Below are 16116 nucleotides of genomic sequence, written 5' to 3'. Positions count from 1 at the left end.
AGCTACCCTGTAACGGCCAAAATTGCGCCTGGGGTCTGAGCAGGGTTATCACAGTGAATTGAGCCATGCCAGGCATGTGATAGGGAAGATCATGTGTTCTTGTGCAATCTCTTCTGTACTTATCTTTACGTTTCTGTCTTTACATCAGCGTGGACAAGTGTTTCACTGAAGCTGGGGACGTTTATTGCCACTGTTGCATGCTTTGAATTGGTTATTACAAAGCACTGAAATAACTTTCTAACGTGTTGCTAAATAGCAACAATTCAAACCCATCTGTATACTCCTGTTCATATTGTAGCTAAGATACGCGCTCTCTGAGCTAGACAATGAAACACCGCTTGTGATACTCCCATTTTTAGTCTGTCAAAACGTACTGTGTGTGTTGTGCAATGCACAGCGTTTATTACTTGGGCTGTAATTGAGCTTCAGTGCAAAAAGTTATTTAAAATGTTTTTGTATGGTGGTACTTGGCATACCCAGAATTTTGGACCAGAAATTACTGAGTACTTGTTATTTGAAGGTAACTTAAGGGGGGAGGAAAAGGTGAGAAAAGGCTTGCTTCTCTTAAACTTTCAGTACCCTCATTTGGAAGTCTTGTGCCCTTGACCTCTAACGTAAGTAAAGGTTTCTGACTTTTATTGATAAAGGATCCTCTTTTAGACCAGTTACTATATGTCACCTTGGGGATAAAATGCGTTCTCAATGTCTGTTCTCTGGTTAATGGTTTTAGAGAAACAAGAAAAAATTAAACCATGGAACAGGTAATTGTTTTTATTAAGGAAGTGTTGAGAGACCAGGTATTTTTCAGTCCTTTTAGACTGGGAACTTCACAAAGTAAAACATAGTTTCTGCTTGTGAAAATATACAACCTAAACAGGACATGGAATATGCAAGAGGACAAGAATAAAATGTACAGTCAGAATGAATTAAAAAGCAGTTTGCAATTACTGTCTAGATTTGAATTTTTATTTTTTTCTAATGATAGAGAGGTTCTGTTTAGGGCATGAAGAAGAAAAGATGAAAGGTGTAGGGTGAAAAGATGGACACTGGTAGTGACTTTGAAGTTAAGGGGATGTGCAAGTGTGAGCGCAGATTTATGCTAATAATTACAAATGATTTTTTGTCCTGCAACCCAAGAGAGCAAGCATCTCTAAATATAAAAGAAATTACATTTTCCTATATAATGTATTATTTTAAAATGGAAAAATTGCAGTAAATACTTGGATGTGATTTTTAAAAATGTGCAATATCTTTGTATATAGTGTTTCCCTTTTTAAAAAAAACAACCAACCAAAACAAAAAACATAAACAAAAAGCACCACTCCACCAGAGCTTTTCATGTCATTGAAAGCATCTTTTCTATTTCTTTGTCATTTTATTTTGTTTTAGGGTTTGAAAGACCTTCTTCAGGAAAGTAAGTGTAAAATTTTCCTCATGAATGTTGGCAACAGCAGCTGGAAGGATCTTCTGAAATTAAATGTTTTCAGATAAAAATCGAAAAACTTGATGGTGACTAACAGTCTTTCACATACAGCTTATATGGTGAGGCTGTCCAAAGTGGAAAGGTTGTACCTTTTACTTCAAGTTCCCGCTCATCATCTTTCTATCTTAGAGAGAAAATTAAATTAACAAGGCTGGTCAGTGTCACTTGTAGTCAGAGCCCTTTAGGCAAGTGGCACAGTCAGTAATGCTGTCTTGCTTCTTATCTGAAAACCCACGCTATTCCGTCCTTACAGTTTCAAAGACCTGGGGGAGGAAGAGTGCAGCGTTCTATTTAACGGCAGGAGAGGGTCTCTGTAGGGTCAGGGAAAAGATTCTTTCTTACGCTGTTTAACAGTGTGGGTGGCAGTCAACCATGGCCGTGTATCTTTTAGATTTCCATTGTAACTGTTGTTATAGAAGGCTTTATTAAAGAGAAAATGTTAAGTTGGAGGTTCTGATATCTCTGTCTTCTATGACTAGTATGGCTAGGACAATACTTCTGCCTTGTTGTGGGAGACCAGATCTTGTGTGCTTATAGACTGCTTAGCATTTAAAAAACACTTAAGGGTAGAGAAAACACAAAATGAGAGACTCATATAATCTCAATGGACAAACCCTAGTACTGTTTATTTTGCATTTTTTCATCTTGGACAAGTTAGGAAAGACTTAATTTCACTGTACTTTCCTAAGTTAACACTTCATTACCTTCAAATTGCAAAGACAGGTCAAATGGATGTTTTAAATATAAATGGCTGCTTTTAAATATAAAGATGAAAAAAATTTGCAAATTTTTATGTTAAGAGAATTTCAAGCTATCTTAAATAATTAACCTGATTGTACATGTTGGGGGTATGAAAGTTGTCTGTACAAATAACATGCTTGACTGTGTCTGCTTTTGGCAAGTATTTGTGTGTCTCACTAAGCTGTATCTGTATGCTGTGAGTTAGAGAACACTTTAGCTATCTGGTTTCTTTGTGTGCTTTGAGTGCATATGGTAATAGAAGCAAGAAATAAAATCAGAACGAGCTCTTGGCCTTTGGTGTAAGCTATGTGGCAAATGACTTCATGTAGTCATAGTGACACCAGTGGTTCCTTTCCTGCCGTAATGGCACTCCATCAATGTGGTAAAAGTCACTGAAACTAGACTACAAAAAAGGCTTCTATTGTCTTGTGACACTCAGGAAATTACTTCCAGGTTTATATTTACTCTCTGAAGCCCCTGGAGTTGCATCCCTCATTTTAATTGTTTTTGTATACGTGATCAAAGGACATCAGGATGTAGCTGTTCAGCAGAGAGTGGAGCAGTGTAAGGAATGCGTGGAAAGAAAACTATGATAGTGGGGTGGGGGGAAACCTCCAGAAACATTTATCCAGTGGGCTGTGGCAGAGAAATTGTACGTACAAAGCTTTCCTCAGAGCCTTTACTTGATTGGTATAACTGCAAAATTGACAAGTTGATAGAGTAGGGAAAAGAAGCAAAGTAACAACTTCCAACATCAGGCTGAGGATGTAACCAAGGACAGATGTATTCTTAAAACGTGTCCTTGATCATGACACTTGTAATTTTAACAAGGCAGCTCTGAATGAAAGTGTTAATACTGTGAAACTAAAGGCACATAAATGGTCTGTCCACTGTTTGAGACTTGAGCCTGGCTTTGGGAAACCTACTGTGAGTAGTACATGTGAAGGAAGGCAGGCAACTTTCCATCCCTGTCAAGTGAGGCAATTGCACAAAGTTGCAAGGTGCTGCACTGTTAACTTTCTGGTTTATGTCTCCTTGTTTGTAACAGTAATCAGTTAATTTAACACATCCCCCCCCACCTCATGTTTATTCTTGGAGATATTAAGTATAACTAACGGTGGAACTAAAATATTTTTGGGATTATATGCTAACTTGAGCAACTTGGATGTTTTAACTAATGACAGGCATTTTAGTGCAAATCAAATTTTTCCCTCCCTGGATTTTACCTTGATACTGAAAGAACAAACGTGCACTTTTCAGCTGCTCCCTGAGCAAGAGAGAACACTTCTTAATACATTGCTTTTGAAGTTAGCCTCTTCAGTGTGCTCTGTTGTTATGAAGGAAGATGGTGCATATGAATCTGGATGAACAGGTGAAAAGATCCTGTTTCGTTCTCCACTGAGCTTCTCAATTAAAATTCAAGGATTTGGTAAATATCATCTTTAAAACATCAGTAGGGATGTCTGAGCAGAGGGGATGCAGAAGGGAGTAGGGAAATGCACTTTTAAGTCATTAGATCTTGGATGTGATACAGAGTAAGAGCTCAGTTCATCTTTGAAATAACTATCTTTTCAATTGTTAACAGAAGTGCTAAATATTAAACCTTTCAGATCACTTCTTACTCTTAAGCATCATTTGCTTATGCTTTGTTATTCTGTACTTGACTGACATGTCCTGAGAAATTCCTTGGAAATTACTGTCTTACACCAATCACAAAACATTTATGCTCTGCCGATGTCAGTTTACAGATCAGGCATAAAACTTCTTGCTGTTTTCCTGAAATAATTAAATAAATTTATTGAATGATAGAAGTCAGATGATGTCAAGACTTTTGAAGGATAGCATAAGAAGGGTAGTGGTCCTTCTGAAGAATACTGTTCAAGTTTTCACATGTAATTCAGATTCATGGGTTATTGCAAGTGTTCCCATGAGACACTGTCCCCTTTAAAACTGAAGTATGTTTAACTTTTTGGTAGAACTTTCACCTATGTACTTTCTACATAATTGTTAATTTACTGGGAGTAAAGCACAGTCGCGCTCTCCTCACCCTGGTTTTTTTTTTTGGTCCTTAACGTTAAAAGAGCCTCTCATTGCAGAACATCTGTTTTACAGTATTATGCATTGTATGATGCAAATTCAGACCAAAGAATAGCTACTTTACTTAAAATCTAGGTAGCACTGTATGCACTTTCATAATCTGATAATTACTAGTGATACATCCTTTTTTTTTTTCTCTGGAAATTTGACTGACTCATGTGGCTTAATAGCTTAATAGAAATTATAACAAAGGTGTTCTGTGCTCTACTTGAGTAGTCTCTAGATTTTTGGGGAGAGGGAGGAAAACATTCTAGATTATGATCTAATTGTATTAAGCCTTTGAGTTATAGCATACAAAGAAAGAAATACACATTCTTTCTTTATAGTATGTTTTAAAGGGGTGTATGTGTAAGTGAGCCTAGCAACCTGAAGGCGTAGAAGAGTCTTTAGAGTTTTATTTATTCTTTGATCTACATCAATAACATGAATTCGGTTATGAAGCAAAGTATTAGCGATGCATCTATGTTTTAAGAGGACTATATTTCTACATTTACTTTTCAGATTTTTATAGATCTTGGCAGCATTGCATCTTGAATGGGTTTAAAAAAATACCAAGTGAAAGACTACCATTGTGCGGCTGCTGTACTTGCACATCTCTTTGCTTTTGCTGAGACAGTTCACACTGACTTAAATCTGAAGGATTAAATAGTGTTTGCTGTTAGTACTAATGGAGCTTCATTCCCTATAGTTATCTTGTTCATACAGGGGAACTTTGAAGATAAACTAAGTATTAAGGAAGACTGATACCACTTCTCTTCAGTTACGCGCAAAAAATATCTAAAGCTTTTTTCTGGAGGTCTTTTTGCTTTTGTATTTGCTTATCACAGTGTCTTGCTTTTCAGTATTTGTTCTTAAGATTGTACTTACTCTACTAACAAGGCTAGGCTAGGACTTTTTTAACTAAATGATGTAGTTCTAAGGAAGTCACCATTTGTATCTCAATGAAGCCCGAAGGACCATAATCTTCAGTACAAATGAAGATTTAGTTAAAATACAGGTGTAATACATTGTTCTTACCTGAGATAGTAAAAGAACTGAAAAGTATCTAGTGAAGGGATAAAAGCTGCTGGTTGGATGAGAAACAGAATTGTAGTTGAGTTGACTGAAATCTGCAGAAATCACTGGATATTGCTAAATGTATATTGATTTACATAAGGGGGAGGAACTTCTGTGTTAATTTTAAAATACAAGTTTCTTCCAGTTTTGACAGGGTGTTTACAGTGTTGTTTTAACATCTTGAAACAGCACTTACTATTCCTACAGCATCTATTACACAGTCCTTACAATCTTGAGGAAGATATCCTCTTATTCCAGTTTCCTCTTAGTGGCTTGCCATAATTGTTCTGCTTTCCTTAAGTGATTTGTACATCCTAAAATGTGAAGAAGCAAGTAGTACTTTTATTTGTTTTAAATTAAATTTATTTTAAATTCATATTTGTGGTCTATTGTATCTAGTAACTTTTCGCTTAACTGTTAAGCTCAGTATTTCCTGAAAAAGCTTTTGGTAGTAGGTGTAACTGTGGACATAAATTAAATTCTAGACTCGGTTTCTGCTCTTTTAGCATCCTGCTGTTACTTTGGGCAAATAGAAACTACTACTATGTGTACTAGCCTGTAAAAAGAGCATAACTAACTATAGAGGAGTGGATAACTAACCTCTGTAAATAATTGCTGAATTCTTAAAAGCTTGTGTTTCTGTGTTGAAAAAGTTTATTGTGAGAAAAATTGTATGAAACTTCTAAAATTGGGTTCTTCTAGCTGGTTCTAAAATTAAGCTAAAGGAAATTATTGTATTGCAGTGGCACATATTGTACTGAATACTAGCTGCTTTTTAATTGTGCTATTTTTTTAATTTAATAAACTAATATTAGAGTGCTGAGACAATTCTGTCAGTGTTGCAGAGTGCTGTCTTCCCCTTTTGCTAATACTGAAGTTTACTTGTCCCCTCTTACCTAAAATAGAACAATGGAGATCTTGGGGAAGAGGAGGAGACAACAGAGAACAAGCTCACTTCAAACTATTCACCAGTCAGTCATTAAAAGGCATTAATCTTTAACAAAGAGCAGTTTCTCATTATTCAAATGAAGACTGGAAGTGTAGCCAAGATGAGCTATGAATGTTTCTCACTGGCTTTAGTAATGTTTTCAACTTCATGAATGATCATTCATATTTTTTTGTGAAAGAAGAGGGAGACAATGACAAATACAACTCTGACAAACGTACTGGCTCTTCTTTTAGAGGGATGCTATTCTTGCCTCTGTAATGGTCCTTTAGATTCCTTTAGATATGCTGCTACACTTACATCTTTGTGTTCCATGCCTGGCTTTGCATCAGTACTTTTTTGGTATATAAGAATTGTTTGAAGTTTTTTGATACATCAAGATTCTGTGATTCCTTCTTTTTTCCTGCATTACCATCGTTTCCACAGCAAATGATGTGTATTCTTCTGCACTCTATATTTTTAATATCTTTATGCATCACTGTAATATGAAACAGACAAGGTAAATCGTAAATCATAATCATAAGAACATTGGTTAGAAAAGTAACTGGTGGGGAATTTGAGAAACCTGAGTGTGGTTGAAACACCCATGTATAAAAGACTCTGGCACCAAGATACTAATTCTACTAAAGGGTCTGTGCTTACGAGATCCTTTAACACACAAGGATCATTATCTTTTAAAAGTATGGATCTGAAAGAGACTATCAGGTGGAAACTTCAGAAAGCTGTTACACAGAACAAGCAGCTGCGTTGTGGTCACTTGTCTGTGAGGTGGTGAAAATTATGGTGATCATGGCAGTGTCCTCTGTGTGCTTTAATGGTTAGGATACTTAGAGAAGAGATTCAGAAGAAAACAAGCCTGTCTTAACAGTTATCATACTGCTGGGATTTGGCCTCTGTTTCATAAATATGCAGTAAAGTCGTGTATAATAAAGCCCAGCGTTGTGTTAGTAGCAGTTTTGCTGCTAGCTCTTTCCATACTGGAACATTTCTGTGTAGAAATTGCAAATGAGTAGTGGCAATTCTGCTCTGCATATAGACTTGGAAATTCCCTTTTGCCAGGAAGACATCTCTAGGAACAGCCTGCCTTCGTGGCATGTGGGAGGGACTGCAAGTATGCCTTCTGTAGCATTGTTTTTGTGATAATTTAAAAACAACAACGAACTTGGGTTTTATTTTTATAAAACAATTTAAGCCACTCTATTCCCTCCTTCTATTCCCTGTTAACTTTGTGAGGGTGGTTTGAAGAACAGCTTTGCTTCTCCTCAGAAGCCTGCAGGAACTCCCTTTCCAACTGGCCTGATGTCAGATTTTGTTTTGAGGTTATCTTAGAGAAGTCTGGAACCCTGCATTCCTTTTTGGGTGTTGGTGAAGTCCAAACCAAGATGGTCCGTGGTCAGGGGCTTTACCAGCAAAACTGAGCAAATTGTCACAAGATAATTTCTCTAAACCTTGTGTGAAGAAGGATTAGCATTGCAAGTTGGAGATGAAGTGCTGGCTTTGGTAAAAAGATATTCTTCCATCAGTAACTGTTTCTGTCCTCTGAACAGGGCATGCAGTGAAGGGTTGGAAAGGACGAAGTACTGCTTCTCTTGGTGCAGAGCATTCTAAAAACATGGTCTGGAGATTGGTGTGTAAACTGTGTTTTTTAGATGAGGGTTGAGAAACTACTCTGTAGTTTTCCCGTGTTTTTTTGAATAAACTATAATGCCAAGTTCCTTGTTGTTGGTGATTGTGTATTGACAGACTTATAAAGCAGGATGTCACAATGGCCCTTCATTTCCATTTTGGTTCTTCCTCCCTTGGGATTAGCATATTGTTTTATGCTTCCTATTGAGAAAACTATTCCATAGAAAAGATTTTAAGAAATGAAAAATACAAATATTTGTGTGCGTGGTTTTGGTTGTATTTCTTTTTTCTTCCCTGTTAGGAGCTCCAGTACGCGTTGCCATTTCTGTGGGCAACACTTGGGCTAATCTTGATCATTCAGGAAGAATTGCTTCCTCGGGCACATGTGGTAGTGTAAGGAACTGGTCGGTCTTAGGTTCTCATAGATGGATATGAGGAGTACCTCTCTATGAAAGATGTCTCATGGATAGCTCTGGAATAAAAATTCAAAGATCGTGGAGTTACCTCTTTTTTTTTTTTTTTTTTTTTTTTTGTCCCCCCCCTTTTTTTTTTTTGAAAGGAATTGTTCTGAAATAGTTTTTTAACATTTCATGTTGTCAATGTTTCTGATTAAAATTCATAAGTATTTGTAACATTCAAAGCTTTCTCAGGGATAAGTTATGGAAGATGGCTCATTAAAATTGATTAACATTAAGTCTTCTGTCTTTGACACCGTTGGGGAAGGGTGATGGAAAGATTCCACAAGTATTCTTGATCTGAAATGCTAAAACTTAATACTCTTCAGAGTGGTGATGTTGCTTTAGATACTCCAGTTTCTGAAAGATATAAAAATTAAGCATCACTGGGAATAACTTGTATAATGATTTTATTCTAATCTTGCAATTGTTTAACTTTATCGTAAACAGCCGTAAACCTTACTTCTGTTTCTTTTGTATTCTGTGTGCACGTCTCTCATGTCCCTGTTAAGTATCAATTTCTTGCTGCTAAAAAACATTTAATGTGTTGTACCACGTGTTATTGTTTCATAGTGCTATGAAAAAAGATAACTTTGTATGATGTGTACTGTCTTTGCTAGTGGTTTTTTATAACTTTTTGTATCTTTTACATGCAGGCATTGTTAACTTCTCATAACTAAAAGATTTGTGTACCTTTTATTTTGAAGTAGTATGTAACAGCGACCTTGGGGAGCTTTATGCTAGAAGTTCTGCTACTAAAGATCAGTTCATCTGGAAGCTGAACCATTTAGTACTTGCCACTTGCTGCAGCTCACTTTGGTTAGGGAATTTCTTTTGTTACTGGCATATTTATGTTGGAATCAATATTAACTTGTGCCCTCTTGCAGTGACTTCAAACATTCATGAGCATTGTAGGTGTGGTTTAGGGACATGGTTTAGTGGTGGACTTGGCAGCGCTAGGTTTATGGTTGGACTCTGATCTTAAAGGTCTTTTCCAGCCTCAATGATTCTGCTATTCTATAGAAGGATTTTCCCTGATCTGGGGAGAACACACTGATTTTTACTATTATCCCTTCTTAGGAAAGAGGACAAATCCGTCTGTCTTCACCCTCCCTCTTTCCCCAAAATCCTCTTCTTGTCAGATTGCACAGGATGCAATTACTGAAAGTGTATGTGTGTGGGGAGTGGTCCATCAAAATACTTTTTTACATGGAGATTATTCTTTTTACAGTTATACCCTTTTAAAATATATATAGAGATGTTGACTTAATATTGTTAGAAGTACAAATCTGAAAGAAGAAAGGTACAAAAACATTGTTTTGAGTTGCGGTACAGAAGTTATTTTTGCTTATGATTTGTTTGTTTATCACAACCTGAAGATTGCCCAGATTAGAAGTTTTAACTTTTTAAATTTTTAAACCATATGTATTTAGAATTTAGTCAAATTTATTCATACTTTATTTACTAAAAGAGCCTGTCACCAAATTATATCAGAATAGAACAGGATCCACTTGTGAATTATTGGTGAGTATGATTATACTGGTAATGTAGTAGTACTTCATGTTATATACACACAGATCACAGAATTGCCAGAGATGTCAGTAATACTTCTGTAGAATCCATGATAGTCTTCTGCATCTTCTGTCACATCACTTTGTGCCACCCCTCAGTCTGCTGGCTGTCATCCTCCCTCAGAGCTGAGGCTGTGCTACTTGCTGTGGTGGTGTGGAAGGGCTGGGTGTGATTCATGTTTTCTTGTCTCCCTAGCAAAGCACCAGACAAGAAAATTAACATGAATTGTAGAGTCAGTTGTGCGCATACAGAGAATCCTGCACCCTATAGATGAGGGGAAGCAAGGCAGAAAACCAGTGTCCACCACAACAGTGTCCACCACTGTGATTCTGAAGCTATCACTACAGGATAAAGTCATGTCAATCCTGTGCACGTCTCCTATCACTACTGTAGATAAATGTGCGTATAGGACAGAAGTTGTGGCTTGGTGTGATTTTTTTTTTTTCTGTATTTGTCTTTGTTTTGCCTATTTTTTTTTTTTTAATAACTGGAAAAGCAATAACTTCTGTTGCAAGTATATCTAGAACTTTTTATAAACAACTGAGCAGGGTTTTCTGGCTTCGGTTATTAAAAAATGTGATATGATGTGTGATACAATTTTTTTTCTCCAAATGTATTTTTTTGAACATCTTGTGTATGGGGACACTAGTTCTTTGACTACACTGGTTTTTGTGTTTCACAAATCAACACATCTTCAGTCTTTTTTTAAGCACCTAATTAAGAAAACTGTCAAAATCAGACTTGATGAAGAATTGAGCCAGCTTTTTAAATTGTTGATTTTTGAGAAGGGTCATTCACAAACTGTTCAGGCAAGAATGAGTCTTCAGTGGTGGTTACGTATACAGGATAGAATGCTAAATCCTAGGTAACAGTGACGTGGGGAAGGATGCAGAGGTTATTGTAGATGATCAGCCGATATTAGATGCCTTTTGTGACGCTGGCTAAGAGGGCTAATATATATGTTGACATTTGTTCAGGATGTGGATGCTTGTTGGCTTTTATGTGGCATTAATAGAATAAGAACTTGTTTAGTACATTGCAGGAGGGGCATCACTGAAAAATTTTAAAAATGCCCAAGTGCTTGGTTTGCAAATACGGAGAATATGCCCCTTGTAAGAAATTGTAGAATCCCAGGCTATTTCTCAGCTTCTTCTCTTCCTCCCTTCTTTCCCCTTTCCCCTTTGAAAAAATCCAGCCAAACAAATTGAACTGCAACAGCCCAAAGCCTATGCAGTGGTTCTGTCAACGTTTATAGTTACCTACCTGGAAAAAGGATGTCTGAAACTAGAGGGTCCCTGAATGCATTTATCTGCAAATGAAGCTTACTTCTGTTTGCCTTCTTGCCATTGGAACTTAAACGGGAAGCAAAGTATGAGTTTTAGTGAACGGTTAGGAATCACAGGATGGGTTGAGGTTGGAAGGAACTTCTGGAGCTCATTTTGTCCAGCCACCCTGGTTAATCAGGGCTGTGTAGAGTGGTTGCACAGGTCCATGTCTAGATAGCTTTTAAGTATCCTGAGGAATGGAGGCTCCAGAACCAACCTCTCTGGGCAACCTGTGCCAGTGCTTGGTCACCTTGCAGTAAAAATGTGTTTCATCATGTTCAGATGGATCCTCCTGTGTTTCAGTTTGTGCCCATTGACTCTTGTCCTGCCACTGGTCACCACTGAAAAGAGCCTGGCTATGTTCAGATTGATAAGATCTCCCCTGAGCCTTATCTACCTAGGCTAACAGTCCCGGCTCTTTCAGCCAGTTCTTATACAAGAGATGCTCCAGTCCCTTCATCATCTTTGTGGCCCTTTGCTGGACTCTCTCTAGTATGTCCGTGTCTCTCTTGTACTGGGGAGCCTGGAATTGGACACAATATACCAGGTGTGGCCTTATCAGGGCTGAGTAGGAGGGAAGGACCACCTCTCAACCTGGCAATCCTGCTCCTAATGCAGCCCAGGATACCATGAAGCTAATATGTCTTAACTAGCAAATACATGTGTACTTTTGCTGTGATTTAAATGTGGATGTGTGAGATTAGGCTCTGAATCAGCTTGAAGTGATGCTTAATGCTGGTGTTTCTAATTGAAATTCCTCTTGCTCTTTTATACAGATCAAATCAGATGGCAGCACAACCCATTTTAGCTTTGTCTTATGCAAAAACACACTAGGTTTCATCATCCAAATCAGTAATGACAGTAGGAATTGGTAATGAAATTAAAAGTGACCCACATAAAGAACGATGGGCTTTTACATGCCTCCTGTTTTAGCTGTAGGATGCTATTCTTAAATCCTACCTAGGTATCTATAATGATACAACCCTGAGCTTAGGTTGACCTGGCAAATATAACAGCGTAACATCCATACTGGGTATATAAAACATCGTGCCCTGTCAGTGTTGCTAGTTGTTTCTGCAGAGCTTTAAATCTTCTCTTCCATATTTTTCTTCTAAATTGCTCTCTTCTGAAGAACTAGTTCAGTTATAGTTGTTTCTTACTGTCTGTCACATGAGATACAGTACCTGACTGTGAGAGTGACTCTAATCTGTTTTATCCGAGACTGTAAATAGCTCAGAGGCAAAAGAAAAAGCTTCTTAGGCTGCATCTCATCTGTAACTGCCCACGTTAGTTCTTCCTTTCTGTTCTAGTGCAAACTTGAGCAGATCAGCTGTGTATCACTGATGAAAAAGCCAAGACCAACCCTTTTTTCCTTTGCATTGAAGCAGATTGGACGTGCAGCTACAAATGGTGGTCATCAGTTAGCTTGTTGTATGCTCAGGTTTGGGACTGAAACCCTCCTCTGTCCTCTGATTCTTTTTTCCTTTATTGCCCTTCTACCATAATGTGTTTTGAAATGGTGATGGATGTACAAGTACAGGCTTGAGACTGATGATGTGTGTATGCCCTGAGCGCAAACAATTGAGTCTTCCCCTTCTGTGTAATTTACTTATTTGTGTTGGAAGCTGTACTGAGGCTAAGCAGTATCCGTTAAGCCAATTAGTCTTATCAGGGAAGGGCACTAAGGTTAGAACGTTGGATCACAATGGCTTTCTGTTCTGTTGTTGTCTCTACATGTGTAATTTTTTTTGTGGTGACATATGTTAGATTTGTGTAAAAGTTTGTTATGATACTGTGGCGTATATGGTGGAAGATGTATATTTCCCTATGAAAATGTATATTTCATGAAAAGCAAGTGTATACAACATGTATATGTATTGCAGCATGTATATGATCAGTTTGGTGGTGTAACTACTAGTTGCTTGTCCTGGACAAAATCTTAAATTGTCTATGTATAGAAAAATGTATATATGTGTATATATGTTGCTGATCACTGTCCCATTTGTCAGAAACTTACAGAAGAGTACAAGGTGAAAATACATAGATGATTGTGAACATGTAGTTTTATGTTACCATGGTTTGGCAAGGATTTGAAGCAAATGATGATGCTGTTAACTCAGGGTCATTTGTTTCTAAAAAAAGGTAAGTAACTATATTGTTCATTCTAGAATATTTAGTCTGACATTTTAGGAACCTGTCTTAAATCACTGAGCACACCTGTTAATTGAATATATTTTTCTCCGGTGCTCTTATATGGTTAGCAATGCTTGAGTTTGTGATTTTTATAAATGCTTCAAGCTTCATTACACAATTTCAATTGCAATGAAGTCTGGTTTTCTTTGTCCTCTTATGCATAAGTTAAATTTGCGTAGATATTTATCATAATGAAAGACGTGAGTGTTCAGTTGTATCAATTTGTTGTCTCTGACAATTACGGGTGACTATAAACCATATTTTGCTTATAAGTGGTTTAAGGTGCTAGTAAACTGTATCAGGTATGGATGGCATTGTAGAACTGTTTCATGGTAGTAAATATTTGATTTTTCTCAAGATACCTTTTATGTCCTGATACCACGTTATTTAAAGACATTATCAGTCTCGGTAGGACCTTATACTAAGCCTGCCAAGCAGCTGCCAAGTGCAGATAGCCAACATTTACATTCAGTGTTGTGTGTTGGTAGCTGTGACATGATTCCAATTAAAAGCTTGGTCTGCACACTGCAGATGTCTTCTGAATATTAATGTGTACTACAGACAGAGCAGATGGAATCTCTCTAAAATACAATGCAGTGAATGTAAAATTAAGGTTGGCTTTCTGGTGGAAACTGAGAGGCAGTCAAAATTATTTTTTTCTTTGTTTTTCATTGCTAAACCACAAGAGTACCTGTGTATTGTCATATTTTTTTCTACATATAATAGGAAATAAACTCTTCATTATGCATCTAATTAAAAGTACAGCATTGTGCCTTATTGAAATTGTCTTAAATGACAAGCGTACCTAGAAAAATATTAGGAATGCATGCAACATTTGCTGTGTCTTAAAATATGCCTCTACCTAAAGGACAGCTATGAGGCAATAGATGATAATTGAAGTACAGGATTCTGTGAGTTATCTGAGGACTTTTTCATTGAGAAAGGCTGTATAAAAGTACATATAAGTGTGTGTGTGTTTAATTGGGATGTGAAGATGTTACGTGAGGAGTATTAGGAAAAAAGTTTGCCCTGGACAGGAAGGGTAGTATAAAACTGGGAAATGAAGTGTGACAAGAATATCAGTGGTGCACTGTAATGTAGCATGTTGCAAACGCAGAGTTAGCTGTCAGAAGACAGCAGCGGTCCAGCTTTTGAGAGTGTGTGGATTAATTACTTAAGTATTTACCATGCTTCTATGGCAGTCCCTGAGATACGGGGTAAAGCCTTGGCAGTAGGAATGTATTAGAAGCCTTGGAAATTACAGGGTAAGTGTAGTATTGAAACAGAAATTAGAAGGATTTCTGTGTGAGTGGGAACTGTAACATGTCTTTGCTGCTGCAGTTGTCTTCTCTCAGGCAGAATGCAGGTGTCTTGAGAAGGGAACGAATGGTTGGGTACCAGGGGAAGAGGTGATAGAAAGGCAATGGCAGGGGTGTGAAATACATAAATCCAGTCCATAGTTTAACTGGCTAGTGTTATTAACGTAGCTGACATGCTTGTCTCCCACCCTTTTCATACTTAATTTTACAATAGCTTATACCTGAGGCTGTGTAAACACTAAAGCCAGTGCCAGTGATAGCATTTTCCACTTCATCCATGTTACTTTAATGAAGATTTTCCCCCAGATCTCCATTTGGATAATGTTTGGCTATTGTAGTTATATTGCTTGTCTAGTATTTCTCTCAGTTACTGGCCTATCTGTAAAGCAGAGGTTCCTGGTTTCTGCAGGGGTACTTAGCTAAGCAATATACGCATACATTCAGAGAAGTTGGCTGTGTGCTGTTCCCAAGGATAATACTCATGGGGTAAGAGTGTTTTTAAGATCTAGACCACTGATTTTAGTGAGACTGAGAGCAGAATTGTTGATGAGGTTTAGAAGAGGACAGCAGGGTCCGGGTACTGTCAGAGTGAGGCAGAGCTGCGTCTGGACCTCACTCGAGCTGCTTTTGCTGGTGTTGTCCCAGACCACAGGTATGGGTGCCATTTCCCTTAGGGAGGAGTGTGGGGAGGAGCCTTCAGTGGCTTGTTGCTCTCATTAAAGTTTTCATAATGTTTAATGCACAGTTGTTCAGGAGGAGTTGTTTAATTAGGCTTCTGGAAATGGAAAACAAGTAATCTTGGCTGATTTTAGTGGCAGGTCAGAAGTAGTGACTGAGACAATGTTCTTTGGGGCATGAGTTATGTATGACATAGATGACTTATGTATCTTAAACTTAACAGTGGTGCTTTACTGTGATAGAATGCAAATTTAGTAATAGTGAAATGTATAAAAATGTCTCAGGTTTATGTTGGGTTTTTGTTTGTGGGTTTTAGCTTTATTTACATTGCACCCACCTGTTTACAGTTCATTAATCTATGGAATGAGATTTATGCAAGAGATGCAGGTGGAAATAATAAAAATGAAGTAGCTTACTGGACATAGTTAAAGGACATTTTTCTTGTGACATTTAGAAATTATCTTCAGGACTTCCAAGTATGTTTGGTGAAACTCAGCTTTCCAAATAAACCAAGAGAGGTTTAAGTATTTTTAATTTGTGACATAGAGCAATGACTTTGCACCTTTTAACCAATCGAAGGATAAAAATCTGACCAAAAATCTTTAGGGTATGATGTTTTAAGGGA

At 37.4% G+C, this 16116-nt stretch overlaps 1 protein-coding gene across 1 annotated transcript in view; it reads left to right on the top strand.

The window, feature by feature from the left end:
- The window catches only part of PRKAR2A (protein kinase cAMP-dependent type II regulatory subunit alpha), a 68988-nt gene that overhangs the window by 966 nt on the left and 51906 nt on the right, over nt 1-16116 (top strand). The gene's annotated exons all lie outside the window — the stretch shown is intronic.

The sequence above is a fragment of the Falco peregrinus genome, chromosome 5 (assembly GCF_023634155.1).
Source record: "Falco peregrinus isolate bFalPer1 chromosome 5, bFalPer1.pri, whole genome shotgun sequence".
Lineage (NCBI taxonomy): Eukaryota > Metazoa > Chordata > Aves > Falconiformes > Falconidae > Falco > Falco peregrinus.
The sequence above is the reverse complement of the archived record's forward strand: the minus strand, read 5'-3'. Positions and strand labels throughout refer to the sequence as shown.